Source organism: Mastomys coucha, unplaced genomic scaffold, assembly GCF_008632895.1.
Source record: "Mastomys coucha isolate ucsf_1 unplaced genomic scaffold, UCSF_Mcou_1 pScaffold23, whole genome shotgun sequence".
In the NCBI taxonomy this organism is placed as follows: Eukaryota; Metazoa; Chordata; class Mammalia; order Rodentia; family Muridae; genus Mastomys; species Mastomys coucha.
The window spans coordinates 56,591,981-56,602,491 of NW_022196906.1; the positions used below are offsets into that span (position 1 = coordinate 56,591,981).

Genomic DNA, 10,511 nt, shown 5'->3' on the forward strand with positions numbered 1-10,511 from the left:
CTGACTTTCCTTGAAGTTTTCGCCTCAAATACCGCCATCACGCAAGTGTGCGTGGCATACACACACACCTACTAGCACACACACCTACACACACACACACCCCTACACACACACACCATGATTATCATGCCATCCTCCAAGCCACTGCCACTAGATTATTTTTCATGTCTGCCATGAGGTAGAAGCCCTCCTAGGCCACGATACCCTAATGGAGCGACCATAAATGATTGGATCCTTTCTCCTTCAGTTGTTTGTTAGGCATTTTGGTCGTAGAAATGAGAAGCTGACTAATAGAAGGATTTTGTGGATGCTTTAAGCCTAGGGTCTCAAGACAAGGCCATCCTGGATTATTCAGATAAATCTAGGACTTCATGGATTTATAAAAAACACACAGAGGAGAGTCACCCAGAGAAGAGAATGTGTGGCGATGGCGGCAGAGACTAGAGTGGAGGAAGTGCCCCCATAGAATGGCAGCAGCCAGGAAAGATGCGGCCCTGCAGCCTGTAAGGGTATGCCACCCTGACAACTGGTGTCTGGCTTCTAGAACCTGGGGAGAACCAATTTCTGACCCATCATGATGTCCAACTTCAAGTAGTCTCTGGGGATTCAAACCCAGGTCCTCACTCTTGGATGGCATGCCTTTCTTAGGATCCGTTCTTAGAAATGAATTGTTGTGTCAAGAAATATATTCAGGCTTGCATTTTTTCCCCAACCCATGTCTTCAGAAAGCTTGGAGGACCCTTCCCTGTAGACTTTGAAAACACCTGCTTGGAAGACAAACTTCAAAAGCATTTATTATCGAACTGCCCATCTGAGAAGTTTCAAGATGGTTTTTGATTACGTGAATGCATAGTTCTTTGATTGTTAATTACAGCTGCTTGGGGCCCTGGTGGGTAGAGTTCCACAGAGGGAGAGAGAGCTCTGTCCTCCGTTCAGTCGGCTCTACATCCCATCACAGTTATGGAGACTTGTACCCTTCTAGCTGAGTCCTGCTTTCCCTCTTCCCCACAGCATAGATAAACATAGCCAAGCTGTCCTTCACTAGTTCAAATTGTCTTTGGTTTGCCCCCTGCAGATGGTGGGGCTTGTATCTGTAGGCCTCTGACCTGCCAGCTCTGCAGGCTGGCAGAGTGAAGTCCAGCTGGCTGATCTCTCCACAGCTGGCTGGGCATGACCACCTGGACTCTGTTCTCATGGATCAATTGAAAAAGATCACCTCCATTCCCTACCAAGGCACAGAAGGAATGCAATGAGAGGATCAGGAAATTAAATAAACAACAAGTGATGCTGGGGCGACCCGGAAAGACTTCACAAAGCAAGGCGTCCAAGCCTATTCATCATATGACCAAAAGATTGAGCAGCTGCTATGAGAAGCCTTCCTGACATGCCAGCCTGGGGTCCCCACAGCTGGGAAGCCCGAGATAGGCATGTTCCCTGCATTTTTAGTGAGAAGAAAGAACTTTCTGGGAAAAGGGAGGTGAAGAGCAGAATAAAGGACAGATGAGAGGGGGAAGTCAGAAGGGAGAAACAGGGAAGGGGAAGAGGAAGGAGAGGAGCAAGGAGGCAGGTTGGTGCACGTGCACATGGCGGACATGCTTATCAGCAAATGATAGCTCAGAACACACAACCCTGTTCTGGTGCTGCCTTGTTTCCCATGAGTCTCTGGGAAGAAGGAGGAAGCTGTGTCACATCAAGAACAGCAGATCCTAACCAAAATGTTCCCGCATTCCCTCTCTCCCATGGTCTCATTCTTTCTTTCTTTTTCCCTGCTCCTCATTGGACAGGGTATCATGCAACCCGGTCTGACCTCGAATTCATTATGTAGCTGAAGATGACTTTAAATTGATCCTCCTCTGGAATGGGAAACACCATCCTTGGCCTCTCCCCGCACCTTGCCTCTCTCCCTCCCCCTCTCTTTCTCTCTCTCTCTTTACAAATTTACTTTTGTGTGAGGAGGCATATATTTGGTGACACACGTGTGGACAATGGGCAACTTTGTGGATTCAGTTTTCTCCTACCTATACCTGGTTCTAGGACTGAACTTGGGTTGTCAGCACCTTTACTGACTGGGCCGTCTTGCTGGCTCAAGTGTATAATAATAAATGAAGTGCATTTATGAAAAGACATTTCAGTTCCCAGATCTCTTCAATTCTTCATATCAGCTGAGGGGTCCACTGAGCTAGATAATCAGCTGGTCTGTAGGTGGGCCACACCTCTCACTTCTGGAACCTTCTGTCCCTACCAGCTGCTGTACCTCAGTCAGACTACCTCACTTTGCTGGGTTCTGGTGGGGTTGTGCCCCACACACCTGGGATCCCACACACCTTCAAGAGCCCAGGTGTTTACTAACTTACCTTTCCTAGGAACGGAGAGGTAATGGCTGCTCACGAGTTCTTCAGTGCTCCTGAGGAACCCTTCAGTCCTGCACAATGGAGTGCAGACCCACTGTGTGCACAGTGGTCCCCATAGGCACACACCTACTGAATGCTTATGAAAGTCCAGTTGTATAATGTCCTTAGATCCTGGCAAGAGAGGAAGAGATAAGGGGGACGTTAGGTCCTGTTCTGCACTTCAGAACCCTGGACCACCGAGACCACTACAACCTAGGGGAGTGACTTAGTTGAGGTCAAGAGGTTACCAGAGCCCAAGGTAGAATCACATCTCTGTCTTCAGACTCCACTAAAATGCCTTGCAACCTTGTGTCTAGGACCATAATTTCCCCAGACCTTATGCACTTTTGCCTTTGTGGGTCCTTCCAGCAAAATAAGGTGTTAAGCATTATATTTTGTAACTGCACTAGTATAGACAAATAGTTGATTCATTAGACTATAATAATTATTGTTTCTTTCATTATTTTTCTTCCTGGTTTTATGAGAAACCCAAGTTAAAATCTCTTCCTGGCCCTTGGAAGTCCAGAGGGCCCTAGGCACAAGGCCTACCACACTTGATGAGTAGGGGCTGTTGCTTTGCTATCTACTCAACACTCACATAGACACAGCTGGTTTTCTAAGTGGTTCCATACATGTGGAAGGAGAATAGATTATCAGGAAGGAAAGAGATCTCACTATTAATAATGTAAAACACCTGCCAGCCCCAGGCCTCTCCAGCTGGGAAGCACATACAAAGGCTACCATTGATCTCCAAGCAGCCAGGAAGTTAGAATTCAGGTTCCCATGGGAGCCTGATTCCTCCAAACCTCTCTTCCCTCCTCAGTCCCCAGCTCTCATTCAAACCTGATGAAACAGGCTTCGTGATCTTTCTGGCTCACAAACATGTGTCTGGGGCTGTTACAGAGAAGCACTCTTCTCTTTCCTCATGAGAACACATAAAAGAGTTCACTCATGACCATCAAGGGGACAGGCACCGAGTCTGGGGACAGCTCCAAGCCTCAGATGACGCTGGGAGGCTGCATTCAATTAAGAGGCTAAGTAGCTCTTTCTGTGCTTGCCTTTGAAGAGCCCAGGTAATGGGCTCCTTCAGTTCTACTGCTAGTAATTGCAAGTCATAGTCTGCCTTTCAGCCTTCAGGGAGGGGGAAACAAGTAGACCAGAGAAAGAAATGAGGGTTAGTAATGCTCCCAGCCACCACCCAGCCAAACATACACACACACATACACACACACACACACACACACACACAAGACATTCCCATACTGTCACACTGTGTCATACTAGGAATCCTCTGCATTCATAGGTCTTGTCTGGTAAAACTTAATATTAAAATTATGTACACACACACACACACACACACTCACTCCCACGGGGTGGGGGGGTACATGGTCTCAATATAAAACTTCCTATGTGGTCCAGGCTATCTTTGAACTCACAGATCTGCCTGCCTCTACCTCCTGAGCACTGGCATTAAAGGCATGTGCCACCACATGCCCTGTCCATATTGTATTATTATTTTACAATTGTACTTGTAGAAACAACAGCAATCTAAGTCGATGTCAGAATTGTCAACCACTGACTTCTATGTCTAAACACACCTCTCTTTATGTAATTTTGAAGACATTGTGAGAAATCCAGACATATTTTTAACCCTTGAATTAATAATAAGTATCTATAGATATGTGTCTGGAAGCATAAAACATGGATTCCACTTTACAAAAGGAAACCACGAAGCTCTGAGAGTTTAAATATTTAACCCAGAACGTAACGAGTAACAAACAGTAGAACTAAGATTTGAACCCTGACTGACCTAAGCCCAGAACCCAGTCAATGGAGATGGAATTCTAATAGGGATTACACCCTTAAATTAATGATGAAACATTGACTCTGAAACCACTGGCAATGGGAAAAGAGGGAAATTGGGAAAACAGACCTAAAAACTCCTGCATGTGAACCTTGTAGAGAGACTATGATCTTAGCTCACTCCCTTCCTTCATCATAGGCTCAAGTATCTATGTAAAGGTTGAAAATCAAGGGGAGTTTATTAGCTACTTTTCTATTGATGTGATAAAACACCATGACCACAGGAGTTTTTAGTTCCAGAGAACTGAGTCAGTGGGGGGCAGGGATGGGGAGGAAGGTGGCAGCAAGCAGCAGGCATGGCTGAAGGAACTGGGTGCTGAGACCTCACATCTTAAACTCCAAGCACAAAGCAGAGAAACCACTAGGAACACTGGGAATGATGGGAGACATTTTTGTTTGCTTGTCTGTTTGTTTTGTTTTTCTAGACAGGGTTCCTCTGTGGAACTCGGGCTGCCCTGGAACTCTCTCTGTAGACCAGGTTGGTCTCAAACTCACAAGGAGATCTGCCTGTGTCTACTTCCCAAGTGCTGGGATTAAAGGGCTATGCCACCTGTGGGAGATTTTTTTCAAACCTCAAAAACTGCTCCCAGCAAGACCACACCTCCTAAAACTACCAAGTGGGCATCACTGCCAACTGGGGGTCAAGGAGTCAAACATCTGAGCCCTGGAAGGCTGGGGTGGGCAGTGTTCTCATTCAAACCACCACTGAATATGTTGCTATAGACTATACATATCTTTCTCCAGGGACTTATCTTCCTCTCTGGGGATGCTCTCAGCTGTCTGCCTGTGGACTAACCAGGAGGACCTTAAGCTATCTGGTCAAAAGTCAGTCTCCGAGGTGATCTCAGCATGAATTGCAAAAGCTCTTTTCTTAAAGCCAAGGATCCAGAAGGGCAGGAGAGCTCACCCCCTGCCATATTTCCAGTCACTAGCCACCTCTCTAAAGGAGCCTTACAGCCTGTGTTATGTATGCATCTGAAGGAGGCTGGGAAGACAAGAGGCATCAAGAGTGAGCAGGGTGTCAGCACCATTCTCGGACTGGAAGCTGGGGGTGGAAGGATGGTGGTGAGAATCTGTCCCTGCAGAACAGGGCAAGTGAGATGGGGAGAGTTTGAGGAGAGCATCCCTTTCTCGCTTCTTCTCCCCCTCCCTCTGCTGGTCTATGCTTCTGGGATTCTCAAATCCCCATCACTGGTGCCATCCTTCCATGCTGTCAACCCAAATATCTATGTGACTCTGTCTCATTGCTGAGCCAAAACCCCTGACAGAGCAACTTAAAGAAGGATTTTAGGCTCACACTTGGAGGATGACCTTGAGTTTCTGATCCTCCCCTCTCCTTTCACCTTCTAAGTGCTGGGATCACAGGGATGCATCACCACCCCTGGCTTATGTGCTTCTGGGGACGGAACTCAGAGCTTCATGCATGCTAAGCAACCACTCTATAAACTAAGCTACAGCCCCAGCCTCAAGAATCTGCTTTTCTACCAAGCCAGTGAGATTTGCCTGGGCCCTGAGAATTGCTGCTCTGTCCTGGAGTGAGACATGAGCCTTGCTTATATCTTATTGAACTCACTTAGCTGGGTTCAAATTCCAGTTCTGCTCATTATTGTCCAGATAACCTCCTCATCCTTTATTTCCTCCTCTTGAAAGTAAGAGTGTAATAATATCTGTTGAATTTGTGTGAGGACCAAAGGAATGTGATTTGGCCCAGCATAGCACTTAGTAAAGGCTCAAAATTAACACTGTTACCTGAAAGGTTGTTTGAGTCTAAGAGCTGAGTCACAGCTTAGAGGCTAACCCTACCCTGCAGCTAATAGACACTAATAGACTAATAAACACTAATAGACATGAGCTCTTATTAGTGTGGTAGGGCTGGTACCTGGGTCCTTATGGTTATTCAGATGCCGTCCCTGTTACCCAACTCTTCTTACCTGCCTTCCCTCCCGCCCCAGTTTCCCATCCTTTGAAGATGGAAGATTGCTTAGACTGCCTGGATGTACTCCCTGTACCTCAGTGCCCTCAGATGAGCCGTTACTCTGCCTTTCACCCCCTAAGTGCTGTGTGTTAATTACTGCGCAGGTGGAAGCAGCTGCCACAATTGGGCCACACCTGCTATGGCCCATCAGCCCTATGTCAGATGCAACCCCAGGGCAAATAGCAATCCAGCTAATGAAAAGCCTAGCTTTGGCCCAGGAGCTGCGCAGCTGCTGGCTTTGTGTTTCTCCCTCATTTGCTTGGTGATCTGGCTCTCAGCACCCAGAACCTGGGCCAGAGCCTTGGCACCACAGTCCCCTTCTCCAGGGATCTGGTTACAGAACACATTCTCTGGCTCATCTTGAAAAGGCAGCTTTTTGCTATAACTTCAGGAACTCTGGGAGAAGAAAAAACTCCCCAAGCCTCAAATATTTTCCTACTGCAAACTTGAAATTCTACCAGAGGGCCAGTGATTCTACAGAGTGCCTGAAGCCACCAGTTCATACTATGATGGAGGGAAACAGGGAAAACCAGCTAGAGCAAACCATGATCCAGGCAGCCAGGGTAGGGGCTTCCCAGACACAGGGCTTTAGAACTGGGAGGCTAGGGGCAGAGCGAATACAGCTGTTGAAGGAGGGGCCATGGACTCAGCTGTACTTTTAACCTAATCTGTCTCCCAGCTGGACCCAGAGCTTCCTCCAGCCTGGGTCGTCTTCTCTCTAATCTTTACTAGCAGGTTTCCATGAGTATGGGAGAAGATGACATGTGTGAAACCCTTGGTGCAGCTCCTTGCATACCTAAGGTGTCCTTTCTTAAATGTGAGCTTGTGATGGATAACTCTAAGCTAACCTATAACAAGCACTCAGTAGGCAGAGGCAGAAGGTGATAGATTGAAACTATACCTCAAAAGCACATCAGTAGTAGTAGTAGTAGTAGTAGTAGTAGTAGTAGTAGTAGGTAGTAGTAATAATTGTAATAGTAGTAGTAGTAATAATAATAACAATAATAAGAGTAGTAGCAATAATAATAATAATAATAATAATAATACAACACATGGACCAAAGGCAAGGGTTCATTCAGTAAAGTGTCTACTGTGTAAACAAGATCTGAGTACGTATCCCAGTACTCAAGTAAAAAAGGATGTGGTGGCATGTGTCTATAAACCCAACACTCCTATGGTAGCTGGGAGGCAAAGACGTCGGAGCTCACAGGCCAGGTATCCTAGCGTATACAACAGTAAACAAGAGACCCTGTAAGTGAGAACCAACACCCAAGGTTGTCTTCTGACCTTAACACTCATGCCAAGGCACATATGTGTCTATACTCATATACATACATACATGCATACATACATACATACATACATACAGAGAGAGAGTCCATGTGTGTGTACATGCTGCACACATGCACGTATGCATACCACACACACAAAATAAAAAAGAATATAAACATTAGCTTGCTAGTGCATAGGAGACACCGGCTGGCTTGGGGAGCTGGGGAGAGGAACCACAGCTGGAAGACACCGAGGGCTATTTCTTTCTATTCTTGGCCCTGAGAAAGGAGAGGCCTCACGACCTGGGCCACAACCTGGGATCTTTGATAGGAGAATCCTGAGGGTCCACAGAGATATTCTGCCATGCATGGAGAATTCTGCTGCTGGAGGGGCCAGGTTTCCTAATGTTGCCACGCAACTGACTTCTCTGCAGCGGCTCTGCACAGAGAACGGAGGTAAAAGTGCATGCACCTTAGACCTTTGGAGTTGTGCCCACTCTCTGAGTCTCTGGGGAGACAAATGAGTGATGTGAGCTAGTGGAGCATATGGTTCATGGCCACAGCCAACAAGAAACTGCTACAGTGCAAACACTATGTCCGTATGTGATGGGGGTTCTTCTAGGCTGCCTGCCTCAGGGAAATCCCAAGCAGATGCCTGGCGTAGCCACTCTTAGGCATAGCCTCCTTGCTAATTCATTTGAGCCACCTCCTGAAAGCTGGAGATGAGAGAAATGAACACATCACCACATCACCTCTTTCTTAGGGTTTTTATTGCTGTGCCCAAAAATGTCACGACCAAAAAAGAAAGTTGGGGAGAAAAGGGTTTGTTCAGCTTACATTTCCATAATGCTGTTCACCACCGAAGGAGGTCAGGACAGGAACCCAAACAGGGCAGGAACCTGGAGGCAGGAGCTGATGCAGAGGTCATGGAGGAGTGCTGCCTACTGGCTTGCTCCCATGGCTCAGCCTGCTTTCTTATAGAACCAAGAACCACCAGCCCAGGATGGCACCCCCACACAATGGGCTGGGCCCTCCCCACAAATCATTAACTAAGAAAATGCCTTACAGCTGAATCTTATGGTGGTATTTTCTCAATTAAGATTTTGTCCATTCAAATACCTCTAGTTTATATGTCAAGTTGATATAAGACTACCCAGCACACCCTCTTCTCAGAGAAGGCTCAGAAATGTTTTCACTCATTAAGCAAGGACCATTCACAGGGTTCATAAGGCATGTCCCTGCTTTCAAAGAATGTACTAGTCAGCCGAGTGAATGGAGGAAAGAAAATCACAAAGCTTCTTTTTAAGGATCAAAAAGAATGTTCCAGACAATAAGCTCTCAAGCTCTTTGAAGTTGACAGATCGCTGGAGCCTAGGGTGAGGCAAAGAAGCTTTGTGGCAGATGTGAGCACTGAGCAGGCTTTGGAAAGAGTGATTTTCCTAGGAGAGAGAAATGGAAAAGGCTTGCTTTTCCTGCACGAGGCTGCTGTGACCAAAAGTTTGAGGGCAGGAGAGTACAGGGCATGATGGGAAGCCGAGATGGGACTGACCATTCAAACTGCACAGGGATCAAAGGTGGGACAGTCAGGGGAGGCTCTGTCCAGCAGGTAGTGGCTGCTGGTAATGGCCACCCTTGATGAGAAGCTTCGGACTGGATTGCCAAGGCAATGGAGCACTATGGCAGGATTTTGAATGTGGAGTGGCTAGCTAAAGGTTGGCAGAAGTGTCTGTGGTGGATTACAGAGAGAGAGAGACCTGTAACATCTGTTAAAGAGCAGAATGAGGGTGCAGACAGACCCCTGAGCAGCTCCCGGAACAGGCAAAAGAGAACTGTATGGTCCATCTGGAAGATCTGAAGTGTGGGGAGGCCCAAGGAGCAGGGCTGGAGGGCAGCGTCTGAGGGGACTCAATACTCCAGTTAAAGCAACTAAGAGAGGTGTCAGAGGTCCCCAAGACAAACTACACAGCCACCCTGCCACCTTCCTGTCAACTCACCATTTAACTGAGTGAGGTTATGTTAGGTCCTAGGGGAAGGGGCTGAGTTTGGGGGCAATGTCACAGAGCCTGTGGGAAGCAAACCCAGGTATGTAGGGTAGGGAGGACTGAGCCCAGAGCATGGGTGTGACAAGGTTTCTCCAAGAATGGAGACAGTGAGAACCCTCATCTCAAATATCCCTCATCCTCATGGACCCCTTATTGTTCTCCACCCTTCAGTCACAAGGGTCCCCAAAGCCATGGGGGTGGCAGACCCCAGACGAACTACACAGCCACCCTGCCACCTTCCTGTCAACTCACCATTTAATTACCTCATTCCCAGACAAGAACATAGTTTCACAATGATATGATTGAACCCAACAGCAATTGAACAAAAGGGTTAATCACACTTGTTTATTTATTTATTAAAAGAAAAAATCAGACCAGTAGGAGAGGGTTGATGTTCAAAGAGTTGGACAGACTAATTGAAAGCAAGTGCTGTCGTTAATTTGAACTTTGAATGAATTTTAAGCCCATAGTTTGTTTTGCTAATTTCACTCAGCACCCTGGAATTTGTTGACAGTGACTCGTTGTTTAAGTGAATAATATCTATGTACCAGGATCACTTGGTGATAAAAAATGTGGGACTTCGTCATGACACTAGCCAATACCATTTGTTGGTACTTTCACAGCCTGCTTACTTTTCAGGAAGTGTTGGGTCAACAAAGCTAGCTCCAAGATGCAGAGCGATGAGAGTGGCTATGAGGACCCATGGTCAATTGGGTCCTTCAGTACAGAGGGTTGGATGTGTCCTTGTACCTTTAAGACCCGGGGCCATAGATGCATCTGGGGGTCATCTGCCATACAACAGTCCACTTCCCATGTAGAGCTTGGGATCTAAGACTCATTTTGAGTAGATGACTAATCAGGCAACCATCCTGGCTTCATAATTGGTACTGTGATAAAACACCTAACAGCCGGGCGGTGGTGGCGCACGCCTTTAATCCCAGCACTTGGGAGGCAGAGGCAGGCGGATTTC

General features: G+C 46.9%; 1 long non-coding RNA gene across 1 annotated transcript in view; it reads right to left on the reverse strand.

Moving 5' to 3' along the window:
- The window catches only part of LOC116073162, a 13,293-nt gene that overhangs the window by 1,327 nt on the left and 1,455 nt on the right, over positions 1-10,511 (reverse strand). Inside the window, exon 2 of the long non-coding RNA XR_004111700.1 lies at positions 2,355-2,522. This is a non-coding gene — a long non-coding RNA (uncharacterized LOC116073162). The remainder of the gene's footprint in view (positions 1-2,354; positions 2,523-10,511) is intronic.